We start from the raw sequence: 22,875 nt of genomic DNA on the forward strand, positions 1-22,875 counted from the left end.
ATTTTCTCTTGATAATTGGTTTTCTTTCTTCATACCTTTGGAATTAGAGGAGACTTAACCGTGGAAGAAAAAAAGGCACACAGAGAAAATGAGAACTTGACAGACCCACAGGATTAACATCGGCTTTCTCTCCAGATTTGTTAATGACAGACTTGCTCATAATGCCCGTAACTTTAGGAAATCTCATTCATTGGCAAGCCACTTTCAGTGTTCTTTGTGTTTGCAGCAGATTGTGTATATTTGACTGCTTTTCTTCCTTGCATTTTCTTTTTTTAAATACTGGTCTGATATATTAGCTTTGGAATGTTGAAATAAAAATTGTCTCTCCCTGGATTAGCCTTTGAAAAACCAGAGAAACTTTAAAATGGGGGGAGAGTTGTGTCTTTCTTTAATACTCTGCTCTCTGTGTGTCTCTATTATTTCTTTGCAAGCAACAATGAACTGAGTGTTTCATAGTAGATATTAGTAGACCCCTTAAGAGATGAACCACCACCAAAGGAGAAGTTCGGAACTCAGGAGTAATGGAGCAGGAATATCTTTGTACGAGGAATCTGGTCTATTCCCTTGGCTCTAGTTTAAAACTATTCCTCAATTACTCCCAAAGGCTAGCAGCCAACCCTGTACCTATGAATCCCCAGAGGAAATGCCACAATTCTCTCAAACTTTATAATTAGGATTTCCCCCCTATTTCACTTCTTGAATTTAATCCTTGATGATTACTTTTGTTTTGTTACTATAAAACGTGATGAAAGTAATATATTTTTTGGAGAAAATGTGAAGAACAAAGAAAAATAGGGAGAGCAATTAATCTCATTCAAAGATGGGTCAGTGTTAATCATTCTGATATGTGTTTTGCAAGATTTATTTGTATGTATACATGCACTTACCACATATGTTAATATCTTGGGGGAGTAGAGCAGTACAGTATATGCTCGTAAATGTTTGTTGAATGGTCCATTGAAAAGTAGAGATCGGTTCAGGGCAAGTAGGAGACCAAAACAGAGTGAACGTAAAAGGCACAGATCTCAGGAAAATGAATGAGCGACGTGAGGAACTATTATATTCACAAGACTTCCTTTTACCTTCCATGCTGAATTACCCAATTTTTAGCTTAGGGAGTGTAGACATTGAAATCCTGATCTAAAGCCTAATTTCTGGAAACGGGAAGCGTGTTGACTAGGGCCGTCCTTGCCAGGGGCTGTCTCATCTCCTTTGCACTGTGTCTCATTTTGTTTAAGGGCAAGATACCCACTTTCCCTGCATGCCCCAGATATACAGTCTCCTCTTATCCTGCTCTCTAAGCATCTGACTTGAAGGAGTTTGGGGTTGCTTCATACAATTCTGTCACTTTGAGGGACAACAGTAAAATATCTGGGGATAGTTGACAGAATCGGCGTCGATCAAAGCATGAATCAAAGCAAAACTCGAATAGAGATCCGAATTTGAGTAAGTTTTATGAAGGAAAACTTGTAAATCTTTTAAAGTATTTCTTAAACTTACTCTCAAGAGATTAATCTCATTTCATATTCTTCACTGAGCCACATAAATTTCCTCTGTACATAACAGGACCTTTACCAGAAGCACTCGTAACTGGGGCTCACTTTTTTCTCTTGGCCATATGTTTTCTTATCTCATAGGCTGTTTGCTCTATGCAGTGAATCAGGGAGAACACAGAGGTGCATTCAATTAATTTCTTAGCTCAAAGGCATCAATCTGCAGTTTCTTACATCCATTACATCTGTTGGCAGGGCTTTTTATGAAGACTGACTACCATTTCTGAGACAGCACAAATTTAACCTGAGCGCTTGGACAGGTTTTTTGATGACATGGTTGATTTCCAAAAGGATTTCATTTCACACAAGGACATGATTTTGAGAAATGGTAGAAAAGGTATTGTGGAGCAAACTTGCTTTGCAAACTCTTTTGAAATCCATTTTTATTAAAGTCTAAGTCTCAAAGCAAGTGACACAAGTTTACATGGTAAGTTTCACCAATATGGTGAAAAGTTTTGTGATTAATTTTTTAATAGGCTTTACTTTTTAGAGCAGTTTTATGTTCACAGCAAAACTGAACAGAATATACAGAAGTCTCCTTTATGCCTCATGCCTCGACACATGCATAGCCTTTTCCACCATCAACATCCCCCACCAGAGTAGTACATTTGTTACAACTGATAAATCTGTATCAGTGTCTCATCATTACTCAGAGTCCATGGTTTATATTAGGGTTCACTTTTGGTGTTGCACATTCTATGGGTTTGGACACATTTATAATAATTTTTTTAAAAATCCTGATTCATTCAGCATATGTTATTATTCTCATACTGCATGCCTGGTGCTATACTAGAAACTGAGGTTGCAAAATAAAAGACATTTTGTTTTGTTTTTGTTTTTGTTTTTCCTCAGAGGAGAAGACCATATGGTGGAGAGACTGACGTGAAACCACTCTAACAAAATAAGGTATATGTGTACATGTTGCAATAAGGATGCGTACAAAGAGCAGTGAAAAGAAAACAATTGAAGACATCGTAAATGTTGTGTTCTTTTGTTTTGGAAGAAGAAAAAAATAAGCAATGGCTAGGATTAGGGAGAAAACAGGAAACAATCATGCGATGGGACAGGTATCGCAGTTACACTGGAAGTTGAATGATATTTAGTATTTAATTTACAAAGTGACTAAGGGCACCTTCACAATGAATTATCTGCTTTCATTCCAAACCTACGTTACTTACATTTGGAAAAGGAAATAAGACTCTTGCAAAATGAAATTTCCCATCTTATTTGGCTGCTCCCTGTATTAACTGTTTTTATTTTTTGATAGTTAATCTATATCTGTTCTTTGAGTATATTGCTACTGATCAGCAACAAGAGGTTTTTTTTCATGCAAAGTAAAACTCTGCCTAAATTTGAAAATAAGGAGGAAACTGACTTCTGCCAGCATTATTGCCAGCATTTTTACAGGAAAGGAGGTTACAACTGAGGGGATAATCTAAAATTATTAGGATCCTGTGAGGAAAGAGTGATCACATCTGGCTTGGTTGCTCAGTCCTTGCATGTCTCCTCGGCAAACTGGAATCAGGATTTGACTCTTGACCAATCACTGGGAATGTGACCATAGGAAGGTTCTTTATGGTAATGATTGATGCTTTTGCTGTGTACACAGGGAGCCACAGACTGTGACATAACAGTATGTCCAGATTGCTTCACACAAACATCAAGATTGATGTGCACCTAATTTCATTGTTGGGATCCTGAGTTTTAATTGTCATGGTCAGTTACACAGTAGAGTGTCTATGTGACCAACTTCATCAAAACCTTGGACCCTGTGGCTCAAATAGAGCTTCCCTGGTTAAGAACATTCTGCACATGTCTCTAGTTTGATGCTAGAAAGAAAACATGTTCTGTGTGGCTCTGGATGGGGAAGAACTTGGAAGGCTGTGCCTGACCGCTCCCTCTGCTCAGGACATCTCTTCTATTGCTCTTACTGTACATCCCCTGATGTATTAAACCTTAGCCATGAGTATAACCTGCTGTTGAAACCTGTGAGTCCTTCTGGCAAATTGAGGGTCATCTTGGGACCACCCCCAAACAGATCGATCATAAACATTTAAATCTCTTATACATTTTACTGTAACTTATTATAGAACTCAGTTCAGGCGTTTTGTTAAGCAACACAGTACAAAGAATAAAAATGTTAATTCCATATTCTGTAGCGCTAGTTTTTTGTAAGTTTCATTGAGTGTACCGTAGATATAAAAAAGTGCACAAATTATGAGTATCCATTGAATGAGTTGTCACAAAGTGAACACACCTGTGAACAAGCCCCTAGATCAAGAAACAGATGTTACTAGAATCTCAGAAGCTCCCTTGGGCCCCCCTTCCAGGTACCGCCCCTCCCAAAGTTAACCACTATCCTGACTTTACTGTGATAGTTCAGCCAGTTGTGTTTCAGGAATGGATTACTACAGCTTGTACTGGGCTGTGATGCCTTCTTTTGATCAGCATCATGTCTGTGAAACTCATTCACGTTGCTGCGTGTAGTTGTGGTGGATTCACTCTCATTACTCTGCAGTTTTCTGTCATGTAAATATATACCACAGTCTACCCATTTTATTATAGATGGATATTTGTTTTTCCTTCTTCTTGGCAGTTGCAAATAGCACAGCTGTGAACATTCTTATGTATGCTACTTGGTAAACATTTCTGTATATATATACATAGGAGTGGAATTGCTGAGTCATAAGGATTACATATGTCAAACTTTAGAAGACACTGATAAGCAGTTTTCCCCAGTGATTTTACTAATTAGCACTCTCACCAGCAGAAAGAGACTACCAGTTACTCCCACATCCTATCAGCACTTGATACTGTCTTGTTTTTTCTTTTTCTTAGTCATTTTGGGTAGTAGTTTAGAGAAGCATATATTTTGAAGGACTTAAAAAGTTAACTGTAGATGATTATTTCACAGTGTCTATGTGTATCAAAACATCGTCATACCATTGTGTGTAATTTTTATTTGTCAATTGTTTAAAAAAGTGGAAGAAATAAAAAGCTGACAATAGTGTGTATGATATTACGAGTCAAAAATTATATGGGTACTGAAATGTAGCTTTCCTCATTTTTTTGGCTGAGTTCTTACTTCTTTCAAGCTCCACTTCTACCAAGAGTACGGAAAGAGCTTAAACCTACTTATTGAAATTAACTTAGCCTCTATCATCTTAAACAGTCCTTTTCAGGTCAGTTTAAGATTTCAGTCCTTTTTAGGAATTTCTGAGCTCTCAAAATGTCTCCTGGTCCCATGATGGTGTCTGTGTAGAGGAATGTATCTCAGGATAGCAGTCAGTCCTCGCCTTGTCTCCTGGCCTGCGCCAGTCCTCTTGCTCCTGGATCTCTGGTTGAGGTGTGGTTCACCTTCCCTTGTCTTTGAAGCACCACCACTTTTACAGTTGCACTCAAGGATCAAATGTCAGAGGTATTCTTTCTTTCTTTCTTTCTTTCTTTCTTTCTTTCTTTCTTTCTTTCTTTCTCTCTTCTATCTTTATATCATATTCCATCTGTCATATATGTCAAATTGTTTTTTCAAATGTTGTCATTTTTCCATCACTATTTATTAATTTTCTCCTTTGACTCAGTAATTCCACATTGACTAGTCTTCCTAACAGTGGAAAAAATGACATTCAACAAACATATATGCTATAGTGAAAAGCTGAAATAACATCATGGTTAAACAAAGTGAATGGTAAATACATTCTGGAACATCCTCATGTGCGAAATTATGTGGCAAGTAAAGATTAGGTTTTCCCAAGAATATTTAAGGTTAAATATTCATGAAAAGAATTACATTAAAAAAGTTGGACACAAAATGATGCACAATATCTCTGTACCTATACTGTACACATACACACACAGAATAATTTCCTTAACTCTTCTTCCAGATCACTCAGTAGCTATTTTTAAGACATATGCTGTTTGAATCTCCAAATGCTGTATTTTTTTTAACTTTACTATGCAGTAATTTTGCCTTTATGTACCATGGCTACTCTCTTTTTGCCATTGAATACTGTAAGGTTTGTTAAAACTCATATTGCTAGAGTAGAGAGTGAATAAACAGTCCATGGTCTTGCTCCTGTTCAAGAGTGGTGATTAAATCTTTTCCTCAGATTTACAAAGAACAGGTTGATTCGATGCACCCTTCCTAGTTCATATTCCAAAATCTACTCAGCACTCACAGGTGCACCTCTGCGCTTTTGCAGTTTATCATCCTCCTGCCTCTGTCTCTGGTTATCTGCTTTTCTCAGAAGTCACTAGAAAAACTGTACTATTCAATATGCACAGCTACCAGAGTTCTTCCTGTGTCTGCTTCCAAGATAGTAATTTTGTTTTCAGATTTATTATACTTGGGTCTTTGAGTTAGAAGAGAGATTTAAGAGGATGTAAGAAATATATTGCTGCAAGTAAGCACTTTCTTTCCAAAGAGACAGGACTGGGAACAGATGCACAGTTCCCTCACTATCTATCCCTGTTTCTTTAACTAAAACACATTACAGACTTAAAGAAGAGATGAGATCACTTGGGCTGCTAAGGAAGTCCTCATAGACTTGAGCGAATAGTGGGACTTGGTAAGTGGAGGACAATTCACACAAAAGAAGAACTGAGAGCCTGCTTAAGAGTATGATCCCAAATTATGCACAGTGTGTTCAGGAAACAATTGTCACTTGCTAGAATGGACGTGGAGTTGGGGACATTTATAAATAAGTGATGAGAGGAAATTTGGAGCCAGATTCTGGAAGACATTAAGTATTTTGTTTTTTTCTCATAATTGAAGCTAACATCGTATTTTATTTATTACCAGGACTAGAGAGGTTTGAGTTCTTTAAGAGACAGTCAGCATCTTTTCATTGCATTTCAAACTGTTGTCACAAATGGTGCATGAATTGGGATTTGTTAGCTTGTTCTTCAATAGATGCCGAGATCTGGCCACTTTTCATTACCCCCACCTCAACCAGTTAGCTGAACTCACCATCATGGTTCACTTTGATTATTACCTGGGAATTCTGTTAGCTGGTCTAACTGGATTTTGGGGTTCTCAGGCAGAAGCCTGAGCCAGCAGTTAGCTGGAGCTGAGCAGTATCCAGCTCTGTAAATGGGGCTCACTCCATTTAGTTTCATTTCCCAACTTGCTCTGCTGTCCTCCACCTGCTTGCTTCTCTCACTTTGTTACCTCCTCGGCCAGAAGGAATGTGTTGCAGCCATGCCTCTAAGCTGCACTTTTTTTTTTTTTTAATGCAGTGCTCTTACATGAATATTCTTTCAAAAAGCATCTATGAAAATTCACTTGACAATGTCATGTGCAATTTTGTAAATAAAGCTAAATGACTATGTAGCAACTTTTACGATTCATTGGAGGTTCCTGCTCAAAATAATATTGGGAAAGGATTATTTTTGTGAATTATTCTCTGTCCAAAAACTTCTCAACTGAAAGTGGGGAATGCATACTTTAATGAAAATAGTCTGACTTTTAACTGTCAAAATTCTGCGTTATGGCACTGTTAATATTTTATTAGTTATACTTTATCAAAGGCAGACACAGCCTCTTATGCTGTAACTTAATTTTTCTTTTTCGGAGATCCTACAGAGAAGTTGTTGAGAAATTTCCCCTTGTTTAGCATGGAGGGCACTCAACTGGTTTCTATCTAAGATCTATGGTGCCAGCTTCTTCAGGCTTTCCAACAATTCGATTGAATTGCAGCCTGTCTGTAGCCTTTGTAAAGGCTATTCAGCTGCAGGGGCACAAGAGCATGCAGCATAAGGGCCTGCCTGCCTCTTTGATCTAATTGGGTAGAGCTGCGATTTTGTAAGCTGCCTGGCTATCTTTGCTAAAATGTGAAGACTTTAATGTGTGAAGTAAATTGTTTTGTTTATTCTGTTCACATAAGGTGAGCAATATGATGATGTGGCTGAATGAATGAGTAATTAGGCTCTTGCTTTTCAATAAGTGAATTTAAAAGCGAAAGAACTCCTAGCTGAACCTGAGTTAGCAGAAACACCTGTGCCAGTCTGGGAGCCAGCACTTTATCTGAGTGAGAAGCTTTATTTTAGGCACAATTAGACTAATTACACCGCCAGGTTTCCTAGAGGTGATAGACTTTTCTGTAGTAGTCACATAAGAACCTTTTGTAACATTGCATTTTCTGTATCAATTTACCAGGAGGTGGATGCGAATTTTAATATACTTTAGAAATATTTTCATGATATAATTGATATAGCAAATGTCATAAAGTTTCTTCTAGATCTGCAGAAGAAAGTTTTGTGTTTTTAAACCATTAAGTTTAGAAATGAAGTCTTGTCAACTACCACGACAAGGTAAAAAGTCACATTAAAGATGGTTGCCAGTCATACTTTAGTTTGGATGAGAGTCTGTTACTTTGACTAAAGAATAAAAGAAATGGCCAGCTATATCATTCAGTCATTTAAGGTGTTTCCTAATGTTAAAGAAAATTGGAGGAAAAATACAATAACAGTAGATGTCTGATGTGAAGATAATTTTCTTATTAATGTATATGATTCTGATACTGTTTCCTCCAAATCTGGAGCTCTCTCTCTTCTACGTAAGCTATCACTTATTAACAATTAAAATATAATGTGTATACTCTATTAAAAATATTGGATTTATGTTCATGTAATATATAATTTTAGCTTAGCATATTGCAAATCATCGAGTGACCAACTTAAAAGTACAATGATTCGATGTGTTTTTTAAAGGCACTGGGTCATAGTGAAATCTTGGTTGTTGGTGAACCATCTTAACATCTTTACAAATACAATCACTGTGATGGGATGGAATTCAAGGGGTCATTTATACCAGAGGTTTCCAATGTGAGGCAACTGAGCCTGTCTGTTAGGATATGCTAATATTTAATTTAAGGATAGATGCTGGCACCCTCAGTAGGCATGCATGCCATAACTAAGCTATCATGAGCTATCCTGAGGGAGGTTTAGGTGTCTTGAAACAAAGGTGTTGACACAAGCCTTCCGTGCATTCATTTGAGTTCTGCATATTGTGATTATTGCAATCTACTTGTGCTTGATGAGGTGGATTTGCAGATTATATTAATTAGTTTTGATGAAACTAAGCCTCTCAAAGTGAACAAATGGTTTAAAAAAGATCCCTGCAAAGAAATCATAGCTTGAGTATGTTACTAATAACACAGGTGCAAATAAATAAGAAAGTGGCAGAGCTCACACTTCTAAGACTGGCACTTCTTCGGCCACAGTTTGAGCTAAAAACAAAAACATCATAATAATACTTGAGATGTTGATAAAAATAATTTAAATTATCAAGGAGACTATTTGAAATTTATACATCCAGTGTCGTTAAGGCTTATTGTCCTGTTTATTTAGCCCTGAGTTACTAGCTAAGCACAGTGTTAAGCCATCACGAGTAGGAGGACATTGAAAAACTAAGCATTTGGAATAAGATGACCATTTCTTCAGTAATATTTAGGATCATAAGATAATCCAGCACTTTATAAAATTTAATCAAATATACTAAATATTTGGATGACAATTTTGAGGCTTCCTAATAGCAAAGAACAAAATGCCACATACCATTAGGAAAACATTTGTTCTTGCCCTGGTTAAAAAAAAATAGCTAAAATATTATACAGAAGTTAATATGAAGACAAAATGAAGCCCATTATTTGTCAGAAAATTCTATTAGAACATGCATGGGAAACACTGATTAAAATAAAAACACTATATTAAATAAATATATTTCATAAATTTGTGGAAGTTCATTATATGGATGGATAAATGTAAAGCCTTTTCTAGCATTCAGACTACTTGTACTTTGTAGATTATATTTCTTTTGTGAGCAAAGGGAGATATCCCACAGAAGATATATTCTCAAAATAAATAACTAGATTAAAAAAAAAAACTAACTACAACTATTTGTTTTATGGACAAAGTCTGTACATATAACTACTGATAAAATTACTGATTTGTTTGGAATTATAAACAAGGTTCCTGGTTATGGTTATACAAATATTTTCACAACTGAAACCCATTCATTTATTATTTGTAGAGAAGACTTTAAAAATAAAATTGTACCATATTCTAATGTTATTAATATATTTAGGTTTATAAAAACAAGACTTTTGAACAGCAGAACTCTTCGTATTTTTTTTTTTTTAATACAATAGGAGTGACCATGAAAGTCTTTTTCAACCCAGCAATTTTCTGGTGGTCTAATGGCAAGTACTTAAAGGAGTTGACAACTTTAAAGAAAAAAAAGAGAGAGAGAGCGAAGGAAGTTTTTTTTTTTAAAGGACAAATGTTCCAAATTTACTGACCCTTTTAGGGTAGAGGAGGTATAACACTACCTGGAAGTTTTTTTTTTTTTTTTTAAAGAAATAAACACATAATCTGTCTCTCATGTTAAAGGTGACATTTTAACAAAGAGTGAGAAAATGCTTTTTCAAAGAACCTCATGTTATGACAAGAGAATTTTGAAAACAGGTACTTGGAAATGTTCTCATCGACATTATGTTCCTTTGTTGACAAATATAGTTGTAAACGTATCACCTATAAACTCTAAAGTCTGTATCTCTGAAAACAGAATTTTTTCATCTCTTTAAAATCTCCCCAAACCAAGAGCTTTTGTAGCTGCTATCTCTATGTTTTAAATAGAACATTATGTTTATTGTTTTGTAAGACCTGATCGATATCAGGGAAGGTAAAATTTACCAGCTCAATTTCATAATTGTCCTTTCTGCTGGACAAGGTAGAAAAAAGGTGTCATGGTTTAGTAGAAGCAGCCAGTGAAACAGTTTTTTCATTTGAATCTAAATGTCTGTGTGGGATGTCTTTTCCAAGTATATCCACCAAGTATCGAAACAAACTGAATTTATAAATCAGACCTCAGAATTAGTATATTGCAGAATTTAATGCAAATACTAATACAAGTAATTTCTAAATATTATACATTGCGGTATATGTTCACATTTTTTTCACCATTTGAGTTCAGGATGCAAATAGCCGGATACCACTGGTCTAGGCACGGCTGTCCCAGAACTGAGCTAACATCATGGATGAGACAGTCCCATGGGAGGTCCTTCCATTTTCCACAACAAGCTTCCTGCACAGTTCACTTCAAAACAAAATATAAGATATTTCTACTTGATTTTTTTTCTTTAGTCTAGGAGAAAGCATTATCCTTCATTAAAAGAGGTGGAAGAGTAGCATACTTAACCTTTGACGGTATTTTCTTCTCAAAGCTAAACTCTTCACCTATCCTCACCACACCCCTCTGCAGTTTCTCCCTTTCTGTTTCTCTCTGCCTTCAGGTCCTTTTCTTTTTTGTTTGAAAACAAACCTTGACCTATCTTGTACTATACTTCAGTTACCATTTGCTTTGAATTTCCATATTGCCAAAGCATCCAAAACTATGGAGTCTTTCTGTTCCAAAGTCTTCACTATTCCTTTTTCACATCCCCTGAAAATACACCCTCTGTTGTTTGTACTCAAAGATCTTCTGTTTTCTCTTAAAGGTCGCTAATGCCTGTTTGGTAATTAAATGCCCTTTTCTTTATTCTTTGTCTCTCTGGCCTCTTTGCAGCATTTCACCACTGACTGAAACCTTCCTCACTCCCTCTTTTCCCATCATTTCTGTGATGCCGTAACATCTTGTTTTTCTAAGTTCCTTACCCTTCTTTGTCTATGTCCCCAAGATCCCAAGTGTCAGTGTTCAATACTGTCTGGTTCCTGACCCTCTAGATCAAAGAGGAATCTTTTCTTTATATAAAACCTTTCCACGTCCTCCCCCTACCCCCATACAATATTTCCCATCATCTGATTTAGTCATGAAATATTCAGGAAACTAAATTTTTGCCCAGATTATTCAAATGAAGAGACTGAAATGAAAGGATTACAGAGGTGTTGTAAGAATTAAGGGCTCAAAAAAAGGATGGTGTGGTACTCAGAGAATAATGGTATTGGGAAATTTTCTCCACCTCAAGGGCTGATGGAAAAGGGGGAATCTAATTTATAGGAGCCTAGTGAGACCTGAAAACTGGCAGGAGGTCACTGCTAAGTGGGCACTATAATCATGGAGGGAACCAGTTACTGTCAGAAGCCAGACTTGGAAGCAAGGAAGAAATACCCTGACTCATTCCTGCTCGTACCGCCCTCTGTAATTCCCTGTCTATGCTTCCTATGGGATAAACTCAACCTGAAGCCACCTGGTAAGCAAGACTGGGCGTTCTACAGAGATCAGCTTCCTGACATGCAAGGTGGGCAGAGAAGAGCAGACAGACCGATGTCAGGAGGGGGCAGAGTTATCTCTGTGCCGATGACTACAAATATTTTTTTTTCAATTGGATTGCTTACTTTAATCTAATTTCCAGGTCAGTTGACCACTTACACATGATTGTTTTTTGGTATCCCTTGAAACATGATATGTCTAAAAGCAAGCACCATTTCTTTTTGTAAACCTGTCCCTGAACTGGCCTTCATTTCAATTCGTGCTGTGCTTGCTTTAGAATTTTCTCTGACCTGAATCCAAGTTCCACTATTTTAATTCCAGGACCATATTCCATTCTAGTCCTACTGTAATCCTGAGATTCGATCTCTACTTTGAATTACACTTCTGGAAATGTAATGCCCTATGTTGTTTCCAATGCCCATCTCATCTTGCCTTTCCTATTACCCATGTCCTTGGGGACTGAAATTCTGTCCTAGTGGCTGGAATGTGGCAACCAGCTGATGGTTATCTGAGTAGCTGTTGTCCATCTGGCCTGCTTGAGTCTCTGAAGAGCCACTATTCTGGGGGCACAGCTGTCCTTCCTGCTCCGCACGTCTGTCAGGGCATCTTCAGGGTGGGCATCCCAATGTTGACGGCCTATCTGGGTGCCCTTTTTGTGGTTAGTGTTAGTCTCCAGATACACATAATGTCCCATTTGTGATTTTCTTTCTGAACTTCTATTCAAATCTGTACTCCCCAGGGCCTACCTTCTTCCTTCAGGCTAATCCAGTTCTGGGTATTAGTCCCTCCCACTGGGTTCTTTAAAGTCTTGGACTACCGGGATCTGTACTATGACTTCTTAACTCCAGTTTACTAAGCCAGACAATTTTTAACATTTATTTTTCTAATCTAAAAAAATGCAACCTAATTATAAAAATATAGGATGATACAAAAAAATCAAATGCAATCCACCTATATTTATAATGCTGACATCCAGAAACAAAAACTAATAATTATATATACAAATTAATAATATATTAGATAAGTATAACATATTGTAATAGATATATCATTAAATATATGCATATATAGGCAAGTGTTTATATAATGTTTCATATCTCTTTAGAACGTACTATATTCATATATACAATGTATTCATGAACATATATAGATGAACATATATGAGGATATACTATATGTATAGCTATGTGGTATATATTGTTGAGTGCTTATATTGCTTCCAGCTTTTCCAATAGCATATGTCTTTGTGGAACATCAGATTTTTTTCCCCCTTTAGGACAGAGCCTTCAAAGTGGAATTACTGAGTCAAAGGCAAGTAAATTTGTGGAAAGGCTCTTAAGCATATTTCCAAGTTGCTGTCTTGACAAAATGGACCAACATGCTCCTCTTCTAGTAGTATTTATGCACACAGGTCCCAGCATTCCTCTCTTGCCACACCCTTTATTACAGCGAATATTTTTATGTTTACAAAGGTCCTCAAGTTGTGAGGCCAGAATTTCCTTATAGTTTCAGTGATGTTCCTCTTTGTTTCCTCATCATGAACAGGAAAGATTTTGAAGAAACTATGTCTCTTACTCTGTCTCACGGTCAGAGCAAAATGGAGGGCACCCTACCTTACCCATGTCCCCTCTCCAGCGTATTTTCCATGGAATGGGTTCTATCTGTTTACTTCACTAACAAGAAGCCAGGGGAGATTTGTACTTAACCGCTGAAGAAGATGGAAAATGATGAGAGTGAGCAGCTAAAAAAGAGTGGACACCATCACTGTAAAAACAACCCTGGGATCTTCCTGGACACATACACTCAGGAAGTTTGTGGAGTGTTCCACCATTAGAGGTCTCAACTGGGGGCCGTATCTGATGGAAGAATTTGGCTCACAGCCTGTGACACTAGCAAAAAACCCGTTAACCTCCTTTTGTTCTGTGATAAAACATGTAGAAGAACAGAAGGCCTTGTGCAGCCTTTTAAAAGCTATGTTGAGCCTCCCTCCCCGCCCCCACCCCCATTTGACAAATATGATCCTGGTTGATGGAAATATGAAGAAAATGCAGCACTAAAAAGTTCTGTGGTACTTTTCTTAATTTTGAGAATTGAAGTGTGACATTCTTCAAAGCGTGGCACTAAAGGTGATAATGCTGTCCTGTTTTGGGAATTAGCTCCGTAAACCTATTTCTAATGTTGCCCATAAAATAGCAAAGCCATTCTCTTCAGTTTGTTCCACGGAGCTTTACTTCCATTTATCAGCCATTCCCTCTACATGCAAAAGAGGATCTTGAAGATAAATATGAATGCATTGCTATCTCACTTTATTAAGGACAATGAATCCTTCATGTGAGAGTTGATAGTATGAGCTGTATTGTCTCTGTGACAAATGAAAGGTAAGACAATAGCAGTAAATATTTATCTTAGTCAAAATAAAAGCTCAGAAGTCCTCTTCTTGTGTTGTTAATTTCCACCTTTCCCTGTTGTTAGCTCTGTACTACTTCTTGTCAATTTCACACTGGGAAATAGTGCGAAACAAATGGAGACTAGTTTCTGGCATGCCCTCTCCCTTAAAAAAAAAAAAAAGAGAGAGAAAAAAAGAAATCCCATCTGAAAGCAATACGTAAATCAAGCTTACGGTTGTACCTTTTGATATTAAAAAAATGTTTTCTGAGTTATAGACTGAAAACATAGATTTAATCAAAAGCTTCTTTTCTTATCAATTTCCATTTTCTTTTGGAAGCATTTGCTAATTTTCAAAGTGAGTTAGTAATTTCCCTGATTTGTGTTTTAAGGCTGAAAACTGTGTTATCTTGAAAAGGAACATTTTAGAAAGAAGCTATACATGCTACTTAAATCCTTTCCATCAGCCTTCTGTACCATATGTAGTGAATTATGTCCTTCTTGAATTCATAATTAGAGGAGGGAGCAGATGGCTGGGACTCATTGTAAAATCATGTACCATTAGATAGTAACTTACGCATTCCCAGTGACTACTTTCTGTAGTGGGATGAGCCAGATATTTAAGGCGATTTATTTTTTTAAGATAAAACAAAATATATTTTCTCTTTTAGGTTAACTTGCTGTGTATATCAGAATTACTTCACAGTTAAGTTTCAAATTGCTGTACACTAAGTGTGCGGGATTTTTTGTTCCAATTCTTTTTCATAGATATTGTGACAGAGATACTTTTGGAATAAAAGTCCTTACAATACAACCAGCAATTTTATCCCTTTCCACTTATTTTCAAACCCTTCCTCTATGAAAATTATTTTCAAAGGCATTTGACCTACTTTGTAGAACCTTACTGTTTCTTCCAAAAAAGATACATTTGGGCAGGTGCCTCGTTAGGCTGTGGCTAGAGGCAGGTGAGCTAGCCCATCATTTTCTGACTTTGTTCTAATTCTACTCAGAGGAAGTGTTGAGGAGAAGTGCCAGGGGTGTGCCCCTGTCTCCTAGTGTCATCCACACATTCCCAGAGGCAGGTCAGAGTCACTCATTCTTGTGCAGAAATGCACACTTGTTGAACACTTGTGTTTAACAAGCACTTTTTACTTTCTCTCTGTGTGTATTTTGGGATTACCTTCTGCTGGCTGTAGGTGGACAAAGCATTCTGATCTGATAACAAATGAAGTCTGAGGATAGTCAAGTCTAATCCTTTGGAAGGCAGTTTTATTATACCTTTAACATTCAGCTTTCAGACTGCAGAATTGTCAGTATGGCTTTGGCACTGCAGTGGCTACATCTCTGGAAGGAAGTTCTACTTTTTCCACACACCCAGGCTTTTGTTGGTATTTTACCTCTGTTTTTTTTTTTTTTTCTCTGCTTAGAATGTTGTTTCAGAGAAACTATGGAACCTTACCTAGTGACTTAGTAAGGCAAGAATTAAAAATCATGATTTCCATTTTTATCCCTGCTCTATGTTTTCATGTTAGTTAATATGTAATTGTTCAAGAGTCTTTGTCGAAAAGGAAGGGATATTTGTATTATATAACAACAATTTCATGGAAATTCTGGAAATCTCTGCTTTGGCATTTAGTGAAGTAAATATATAGCTGCATAATTTACAGTAAAATATGTCAACAAAAAGAGGTTGCTCAAAATGCTGATGGGCATAAAATTAATGTTTTCTTAACTGTGATATCAGATACCCTGCAAAGATTTTTAAAAAAAAATTATTACATGTCTTTTGTTGAGAGAAAAATATTTCTGGGCTACTTTCATGCAAACAATGAAAGCAGCGCAAAGAGGGGAGTGATGTTGTATTTGCAATAAGGTCTAGCTGGGCCTCATTGGTATTCCTAGTTATAAAAATCCTTGCATTTTTTAGGACCAACTACTTAATGAATCAGCTCTGAAAGCAGAAAGCAGGTATTTCTGGAGGACCTCCAAACTGACCTCAGTCCAGACCTCATTATCGTCAAAGACTACACTGTTTAAAGAACAACAGAAGTTTAGGGGCTATGCATTCTAGGAGGATCAGGACTTTGCCATAGATTTCTTCTAGGCTCAGAATCTCAACTTTGGCCTAGAGCTTTCCTTCTGCAGTTCCAGAGATCTGCGTTGACCAGTCCATTCACCCAGGACTTGAATTGATCTAGGAAGCATGTTAAGATTTTAGATCAGAACTCTCTCCCCCCAGATTTCTGGGGGTATCCTTCTTTAAAGAATATGTAGATATGAGATTTTAGTGGAAATGATACATCCATTTGTTTCTTCTCCCAGTTGGTCACTGTTTTCATATGACACGTGCCCCTCTGACTGATATGGCTCTTGTGTTTGATACATAGGACTTGGGCCATGAGTTTAAGGACTCCTTGGAAGGTGCTCAGCATGAATCCTGGGGGTGGCATCCTGTAGACTAGCAGCAGTAATTGGTGTCCAGGTAGACCTGTGACTCAGCAAAAAGAAGAGTCAGTTGTGATTGACATTAATTGCACTGGCTCTGTGAAGGCAAAAACTTTCAGTTAACTATTTTATTTTATTCATTATGTATTATCTATGTGTATGAGACTATTGCATGTCTATATTATATATAAATATACATTATATATATAAACACATATATGTTGAATGGACACTTCCATTCTAATCACCCTCCCACTCATTCATTGCAAACAGAATATTATATGCTTTGTGATAATGTTTTGGACATTTTTAATTTGGCTTAACATTCTGTGATTTTTCTCTTTGGTTTCCATCTTTATTGTTCTTTTTCATATTTTATATATAAATATATATGCTTATACATATATGTATCATATATTTGTATAGTCATTTGTCTTTTTTTAACTCCAGAAATTTCTATTAGATAACTTGGAATTGACACAGGCACACCTTGTTTTATTGCACTTTGTTTTTCTGTGCTTCACATACACTGCTTTTTTTTTTTTTTTTAACGAAATTGAAGATTTGTAGCAACCCTGCATCCAACAATTCTATAGGCTCCAGTTTTCTAACAGCATTTACTCATTTCATGTCTCTGTGTCACAGTTTGGTAACTCCTGCAATGTTTTAAACTTTTTAATCATGATATTTCTTATAGTGATCTGTGATCTGTGATCAGTAATGGCTGATGCCCTTACTGCAACAAGATGATAACTTGCTGACATCACAGAGGATGGTTGCCATTTTTTAGAGATAAAATATTTTAAAATTAGGGTATATACATTGTGTTTCTAGACATAATGCTATTGCACACTTAACAGACTACAGTACACTGTAAACACAGCTTTTATATGCACTGGGAAACCAACAAACTAGTGTGACTCTACTAATTGTGATATTTGCTTTATTGCATTGATTTTGGACTGAACCTTCAATATTTCTGAGGCATGCCTGTACTATCTTTTTCTCACATTTATTGCTTCCAGTAAACTATAACTATATACAGTAAATTAGCCAACATAAAATTAGCTTTTATCTTCCCTTTTTAATTTTTTAAAAATTGCTATGGAAATTCTAATCTAGGATAGACATTATGTGGAAAAAAATTATATTACTATGTTATTGTTTTTTTCTCTCAATATCTAAAAGATCAAATTCTTCTGGAATATTGTTCAGTACTGGAGGGAAATTTGATAACAGTTTCAGGGGAAGTAACTTGAAATTTAGACATAAACATAAACCACCTTCCATCCGAAGAAACTCAGAATGCTCAGCTAAAACAAAAAAGGAACTTTATCTAGAGACTAATTTATAAAATAGGAACATATGCATTATCACTTGTCAGTTCTACATCCTCTGTCTGAATACACATTATACAGTAGTCATTTCTGATAAATCTGTGATGTGTGCATGTGGCTGGAGATTTTCTAGTGCACTTCTGACTTTATATAGGTCAAGGTAAGGGGCTATTTATTTTTATAGTGCTGAAAATACGGATTTCTAGAATATATTCATTTAAAAAAAAACAATAGTCTCTCTTAGAAACAGACCACTAAAAATAACTGTCTAAACTAGGACTTGACTTTCTCTCTGGGAATTCCTGACTTGCTGGTTTTCCCAGAATTGCATTCTGGCTTTCCTCCTTGTGCTGGGTACCACAGCAGCAAATAACCTTCAGGAGCAGATCTTAGACATCCTCCCTCAGTGTTCAGATCCAAAAGCATGGGGCTCAAAGCCTGTTTTCTCACTCTGAGTTTGAGTTTCAGGACCTATCTCTTTAGAAAATCAATGTTTGTTCAAGGGTTTTTATTCAAGGGTTGGTCAGTATCGGAGGTCTATGACACTATTAAAATTTGTTTTTAAAAAATTAGATACAAATAAAATCCAAAGGGTACTTTTATATGCATGCAAGTATTTAAAACCTCCATGATAAACACCTGTGTATCTGCCGCCCAACATGGAAAGAGCACCTTGAGGTCACAGGTGCTCCTCTCTGAGTCCTCGTTCCATTACCTTCACCCTCAGATGAAACCACTATCTTGAATTTTGGGTTTGTTATTTCCTTATTTTTCTATATAGCTTAATTTTTATGCTTAGATCCCAAACAATCTATTGTTTAGATTAGTACGTGTTTGAAGTTTATGTGACCCAGTTGAACCATACTGCTGTTTATTTTTCTACAATTTTTTTTTTGCCATTCAAAATTATTTTCTTAGGATCTCTTTATGTTGCTGTATTTAGCTGCAATTTATTTATTTTTTCTGCTGTTATCAGATTCCATTTGTAACCATTTGAAACCACTTATTTATAGATTCTACTGTTGATGGATGGATGCATGGCATTTTGACAAGATAATTTCTTTGTGTCCACTTTCAGACTCAGGACTTTTTTCATTTCCATTTATTTCATGTCCCAACACACAAAATCATTGCATTTGGAGCATTTTAAAATGGCTATTGATCGCCCTCTCTGATAGCACACCCTCCCCTGATTCCCTTCCATCCTGAGCATCCTTCCTTTCCAGGCATACATGTTATGTCACCTTACTGTGTATGCTGAGAGCCGTGATGTCTAAAAAGTTGAGGCTAAAGAAAAGGGTGTGTCAATAATTTGGGTAATCTGTTGATAATAATAACTTCTAAAAGAGTAAAGTTTCATCCCTATCAAAGTGTTCTTTTTCAGTGTCAGCAACTAGTATTTTTAAATAAATAAAATGTCTGGGTGAAAAGTCATGTCAAGTCACTGAGTCTGATGCCCTTTCCACATATAAACACACAAAGCTTAGATGTTAATGTATTATTTACTATATAATTTCCTGAGGGTTCATTTGCCTGGCTGGAAGGACCTGAATTTTGTTCTTTTTTTTTTTAACTTTTATTTTATGGGGAAAAATTGCTATTGCCACCAAAAGAGTAGGACAATCAACAGACTTTTCTTCTTTATTTTCAATGATTTTCTGAGAAGGGAGTTAATTCCCCTGGGATGATAATACTTTAAAAAAATGAGTAAGAGCTTATGGTGGATAAGGGAAATGTAGTGTTATCTTGGGGAGAAAGTGAATGAAATTTATAAGGGAGATTAGAAAAGGGGCTGAGATTTTAGCCAAAAAACAGAGGAAGTAATTAACTTCACAGAAGAGATAACATGGCTCATATCTTAAGTCCCTATTGAGAATTTATAATTTTTCTTTATTGGTTGATTTACTGCATTATATATGTCAGAAATAAATGCAATGAGGCTTAAAATGCAAATGCCTTACACTGCACATTGAGTAATTTTAAAGTGTACTTATGCGCTACTTATGTTTAAAAACCACAAGCAAAAGCTTGAGTTTGGGAGTGAAAGGCTGTCACCACCTGCTCTGTGAATCTGTAACACTGTCCTCTTGTACCACGCGGGTTTCATTCTGCAGATAGTCACATCCCATTGTAAGAAAATGAGCGAGGAAACATTCTAATGATTTTCAGGAGAAACAGCAGCTTTTTTCCTCTACCCACTACTGATATCTTCCTATGACAACATGACTCTTGTTAAATTGTAGCACCTTATACTGAAAAGCAAGAATTTTCATTTCCTGTCCTTATTTCTATGACATACCAGCAAGTTTCTCTTTCTTTGTTAAACACACACACACACACACACACACATACACACACAGAATGGAATGTGATTTTGGGAAAGTATGGCCTTGAAAATACAGCTCATGTGTCAGTTTCTTATAAATGAAGGACTTGAAACTAATCACTATTCAGCCTGGAGTACAATTTGTATTAGTTTGTTAAACTTGCACAGAGGTGGGCAATGGGCTTAGTCACATTCTCAGGAGGGAGCTAACGCTGGAACAGGACAGGGACATTTGTTATGGCTGAAATGCCTTTGGCCAGGCCAGCAGGCCTGAGCGAGAGCGCAGAGGGACAGCATGATACAAACTGGACTGATAGATATGTGGCTGTGCAAATGGCCTGGCTCTACAGCTGGGCCACGTGAACCGCTGGGTTACATTGACCTTAGGTTAATGATAACCTTTGCCTTCCATCTACTCATCTGAAAGTTGCTGGAAGCTATACCTGACCTATCTCTTTACAGGATTCTAATCATTGAATAGAAAAACATATGAAAGATTGATAAACTTTTAAATGTTATACATTCATTTAAAAAATAATAGCAGAATTGTTTATGTTCATTTGGTTTTCACAATGGTAGAAAGTATAGTCCAGGTGTTTTTTTAGTTGGAAATGAAGCTCACAGAGTCTATGACTTGTCAAATGTCACATATAATGACACTACTTATATGCTTGGGGTTTCATTCTAGGGTACTCCCTATGGCTTCTATTATATAAATGTTTCAAAATAGAGTAGATTTTGCTGAGGTGGGGAGTTGTTTGGTAATTATATATTAGGTAGAACACTATTTTAGCTGCCAGTGACAGAAACCCCAAATATGATAGCTTAGAAGAAAAAAATGGGCTCTCATCCTTGAAGATGGCTTCAGTGACCCCCATTTCCTGCTCTTTGAAAGTCATGGGGTCCTCCCCTCCCACACTGGTGTCAGAGTCAGTCTGTGTGACCAACAGACAGCAGCAGTGATGATGTGCAACTTCTGAGGATAAATCATGAAGGACAAGGTAGTGTCTACCTTGCTGTCTCGTAAACTGCTCACTTCAAGGGAAGCTATCTGCCTTGTCATGAGGACACTGAAGCAGCTCTGTGGAGAAATCTGTGTGATGAAGCACTGAGGCCTCCAGCCAGAAGACGTGAGTGAGAAACGTTGTAAAGAATCCTCCAGCCCCAGGCAGGCCTTCAGATAATGCTCTCCCCAGATGACGTCTTATGTGCAACCTCATGAGAGACCCTAAGTCAGACCACCCATCTAATCCCCTGCTGGATTCCTGACTCTCAGAAACTATATTAAAGTCATTCATTTTTGCCATTTTAAGCTGCAGTGTTTTAGGCTAATTTATTAGAGGGAAAGACTCCTAATAACTGACAATTGCAACAGTAGGACTTGCTGAGGTACATATGGATTCTTATGTTCAAAGCTTTGTTCAGAGCTGTATTTGGCTTCAGCTCTTGGTTCTCCATTTCTCTGTGTTTCTTCTATTCTCAGACTGTCCCCTCCCTGTGGAAGAAATGATGAAAACTGGCAGATTCTGGCTTGCATTAAATTTAAGCTTTAATTCAAGACTTTAAAAAATCATATTCTCTTTTCCTACCCCTTTGATAACTATAATTTTATCCAGGACTGTCAATAGTGCTATTTGGGTCATATGCTACCCTTTAGCACACTTTGGGCAGATGAGTACCATTTTGGGAAGATGAGTACCGTTCTTGGCCAGACCTACATCATGGGTTCAGACCCACCACCACAGAGGAAAAGAGGTAAGTTAGAGACAGTCCTGCTAGAATCATACTAAGTAAAGGTGGGGAAGTTCCCCAAAGAAAGGGGAATCGGATAGTCAGACAGCACACATTCATCACAGGATAGGTGGTCATTTGATTCTCTTTATACTTTTATTAGGATACGGAAAAGTCTCAGACAAGACAGCTATCTGTCAGATTGCAGAGACAGACAGACATTTTCTCTAAAGGACTGCTCAGCATGTGCTACTGGGAAAGAAAAGACAACACTTTTTTTTTTTTTTTTTGGATAAAGGCATCTGTAATGCTTCTTTGGTTAGAATGTTAAAAATTAGTTTGCAGACAGAAGTTTCACAGGTTGCTTGTCAATTGAATCAACTCTATGTAGGGATGAAGCAGTGGAATTTCTTATTTGGATAAAAAGTTGGCCCAGGGAGTTCCCTGAGTGCCTTGTAGTACTCCCGTCCCTCTGAGCTCAACACAGTCCAGGGCAGTGTTTATCTGAGGTCCTGGAACTTCCTGTGCTCTGAATGACAATTCCTGTTCCCATGCTCTTCTCTGTATCTACCACAACATTGTCTGAATTATTTAACAAAATTGCTTTAGCAAATCCATCCCTCAAAGAAGAGGCTGGAACTGGCACTGGAACTGGGTATCTATTTGCCTTTAAAAGATCCTCAGAAAAAATGCCATCAGACCTGGCATCCTTGTTTACTTCCATTACTAACAGAAGTTTAATTCTCCCCGAGGTACCTCTGTACATAAGTTTCAGTACAACTTTTTTGTCAGGACTCCACACCCATCTGCCAACAAGACCTATTGGCCATACCTTAAAAATATACCCTTTATTCAACCACTTCTCACTACTGCTACCCAGCATTCTAGTCT

At 37.0% G+C, this 22,875-nt stretch overlaps 1 long non-coding RNA gene across 4 annotated transcripts in view; it reads left to right on the forward strand.

Moving 5' to 3' along the window:
• Positions 1–22,875, forward strand: part of LOC106729935 — a 303,006-nt gene that overhangs the window by 134,461 nt on the left and 145,670 nt on the right. For all 4 annotated transcript variants that reach the window (XR_004321765.1, XR_004321764.1, XR_004321766.1 and 1 more), the window contains one exon: positions 2,406–2,459. This is a non-coding gene — a long non-coding RNA (uncharacterized LOC106729935). The remainder of the gene's footprint in view (positions 1–2,405; positions 2,460–22,875) is intronic.

Source organism: Camelus ferus, chromosome 8 (assembly GCF_009834535.1).
Source record: "Camelus ferus isolate YT-003-E chromosome 8, BCGSAC_Cfer_1.0, whole genome shotgun sequence".
NCBI lineage: Eukaryota > Metazoa > Chordata > Mammalia > Artiodactyla > Camelidae > Camelus > Camelus ferus.